The sequence below is a fragment of the Octopus sinensis genome, linkage group LG2 (genome assembly GCF_006345805.1).
Source record: "Octopus sinensis linkage group LG2, ASM634580v1, whole genome shotgun sequence".
Lineage (NCBI taxonomy): Eukaryota > Metazoa > Mollusca > Cephalopoda > Octopoda > Octopodidae > Octopus > Octopus sinensis.
Window position 1 is genome coordinate 118,260,099 of NC_042998.1, and position 3,376 is coordinate 118,263,474.

The 3,376-nt window shown below is 48.0% G+C and overlaps 1 non-coding gene across 1 annotated transcript; it reads left to right on the forward strand.

The window, feature by feature from the left end:
* Positions 1-2,457: 2,457 nt before the first annotated feature.
* On the forward strand, positions 2,458-2,576 carry LOC115208858. The gene has a single exon (XR_003881293.1). It is a non-coding gene; the product is annotated as a 5S ribosomal RNA (ribosomal RNA).
* The last annotated feature ends 800 nt before the right edge of the window (positions 2,577-3,376 follow it).

A 3,376-nucleotide genomic window follows, 5' to 3' on the forward strand; every position in this document is an offset into this window, starting at 1 on the left:
TCGTGGTTTGTCGGCACCTGGGGGAGTCGTGCGATGGCTTCCTCGTTGATCTGGGTTGGTCGGTTGAGCACGATGTTGAAATGCTCCGCCCATCTCTCCAGGATCAGCCTCTTGTTAGTCAGGAGTGAGGTTCCATCCGAGCTGAGCAGGGGGGTTGATCCAAAGGAGAACTGCTGTCCATAGACAGCTTTCAGCGCCTCGTATAATTTCTTGGTGTCGTGTTTGTCTGCGTATCCCTGAATCTCATCCGCCTTGGCGCTTAACCATGCGTCTTGCATGAGGCGGAGTTTAGCCTGGACTGTGCTGCGAATGTTGTTGAAAGCGGCCTTCTTTGCCGTGCAGGTGGTGTCATTTTGGTGAGCCCGCAGCAGACGGCGTTTCCCTTCCAGGAGCTTTTGGATTTCCTGGTCGTTTTCGTCGAACCAGTCCTGGTGGTTCCTCGTAACTTGGCCCAGAGTTTCAAGGGCGATGGAATGAACCATGTCCCTGAATGATTCCCACTGCTCATCGATGCTGGACTGGTCACTCCGAATGTCCAACAGCTTGCTGTCCATACGTGACTGGAGATCTTGTGCAGTCAGCTGGTTCTTTAATTTCGTGATGTCAAGCTTCCTCGTCACTTTCTGACCCTGTGGTCTTCTCTTAGGTCGTATGTAGAAATCCATCCTGGAGATGATGAGGCGATGGACATTTTTTGATGGCTCTGCTCACTTCTTCGACTGCAGGGGGAACAGGAGGAGCTGTCCGTTGCTGTTGCACTTTCCGATTCCTTGCTTTCCCAGTACGCGATGCCAGGCTTGGTGGTCAGTCCCGACACGGGCGTTAAAATCCCCAAGGAGGATGAGCTTCCCAGGCTGGGCTGACGTGATGAGGGAGTCGAGTTCCTCATAGAACCTGTCCTTAACTTCTTCAGGGTTGGTCATGGTGGGGGCGTAAGCACTGATGATGGTCGCACTAGTCTTGTTTCCAAGTGGGAGCTGCATCTTCATCAGCCGATCGTTGATGCCCTCGGGGGGTCTTTCCAGTTTCCGCACGTGTACTGACTTAATGGCAAAACCAACACCAGCCTCACGACGCTCTTCGCTGCTGCGACCACTCCAAAAGAAAGTGTAGCCGCCGCCTGTCACTGTCAGCTGGCCTTTGTCCGCAAGGCGGGTCTCGCTCAGTGCTGCAATATCGACATTGTATCGGCTCAGTTCTCTGACCACCAGGGCAGTTCGTCTCTCTGGTCTGTCCGCTTTGGTGTTGTCAAGCAGAGTTCTCACCTTCCAAGTTGCGAAAGTGAGCACCTTTGTTTGTTTTCTTCTTTCTTTGTTTCGACCGCTTGGAAAGGATCCCCGCCAGCCGCGGTTTGCTGACCAGGGTGAGGTGAGGCAGGCTATGTTTAGGGCAACCTTTTCTAGCCCCGTCCTCATGCTGGGAAGGCGAGCAGAGCGATCCTGAAGAGGGCTGCTCGGTCACTCAGGAGGCTGCCGGACTCCACTGCTGCCTCAGTTCAGTGAGGGGCGACCACATGTCCTGAGCCGCCTGTGTGTGGGTTCACGACTGCAGCTCCCAGTGTATCCTCACCTGCTACTTCGCCGTTTCCCCATCGCCACAGGACTTTGTGATGGTGTCATGACGTCATGATGTCGTGACATGCGCGTGAATTGGATTATAGTGAGGGTGACTTGCGCAGGATCAGCCTCACTCTCTCGTCCTGGTGCGCCGGATCCAGTGGCAAAACAAAGTCAAGACGACTGGGGGTAGACCAAGATGCAGGAGCTGCCGGAAGATGGCACGCATGGCGCAATCCAACCGCCTTACGGGCTCCACTCCGGATTTTGGATGGCCATTGACTCATGAGAGAGTTCCTCTGCCCTTTGACAGGTTTTGTTTTTAGTCCTGCTGGGTGTCTAAATCACCCTCCTCACCAAGAAATCTTGGTGGGGTTGCCAGTTTAGTCGCCAACGACCCGACCATGTAACAGGTTGTACTGGGTTACATGTTACCAGTAGCTCCAAGCGGAGACCTGACAATAAGCATATATGTGCTTGTCAGTTGTTTGAGCTTAACCAGTTGAGCATGTTCCTTAGTGGCCGAGGATGTGTGCAGCTCTGATCACCAGCAGAAGTATTGGGGGTGCATCATAGCCAATAGTTGAAAGGAATTCTTTGGAGTTTGGTTAATTCACCTTTGGAAACATTGGTGTTTCGTTCAGCAACCTGAAACAACCCTTATTCTGATACCTTTTGAACTGGATGGGCTACTCGACGTGAGGAAAATTCTAACTCTGCCCTACCTGGAAGGCCGGGAGCTGTTTATCTTGATATGATAACACCATATCGCGCACATATGGTTGTGATGCATGTGTCTGGTACACATTTATCAGACGAGAGGTCATGGTGGGTATACTGTTTTCGTATATTTTACTTTGATGGCATGCACTGCTCTCTCAGTCAATAATAATAATAATAAGCTTACGTCCATATCATTTTGAAAGCACCGGTTCTCGTCCGATCACCGAAGTTACGCAACGTCGAGCCTAGTTAGTACTTAGATGGGTGACCGCTTGGGAAACCTAGGTGCTGTAAGCGTCACATATTTATGTCCTGATGCAGTGCCAGGCAGTGGCTCTAATGGCTGCTGATCTTACCGATTGGAAGTGTTATCATGTACATTATTTTTGTCTTGGTATAAGAGATGGGCTACAGCAAATATTCTACTCAATACCACAGTTTTGCTTGTCAGTTGTTTGACCTTAAGCAGTTGAGCATGTTCCTTAGTGGCTGACAATATGGGCATCTCTGATCACGAGCAGAAGTAGTGAGGGACCTTCATAGCCGTGTGTTGAAAGGAATTATTAGTTGTTTGGATAATTCACCTTTGGAAACATGGGTGATTCGTTCAACATCCTTAAACAATACTTATTCAGGGACCTTTTGAGCAGGATGGGCTACTGGACCAGAAGAAAATTCTGACTGGACCCCACCAGCAAGGTCATGCGCAGTTTATCTTGATATGAGATCACCATGTCGCGCACATATGGTTGTGATGCATGAGCCTGGTGTACTCTTATCAGGTAGGTAGTCATGATGGGTATACTGGGCTTCGTATATTTTATCCCAGTGTCACTTTGATAGCATGCACTGCTCTCTCACTCGATGATAATAATAATAATAATAATAATAATAATAATAATAATATAATAATAATAATAATAATAATAATAATAATAATAATAATAATATTGATAATAATAATAATAATAATAATAATAATAATAATGATATTTCAAGATCTTTATATTTCAAGATCTTTATATTTGCTCAGTTTGTGGCAGGTCTTGACAGATACGTTTATATCGATTGGGACAGTCATATCAATGAGGAGGCAT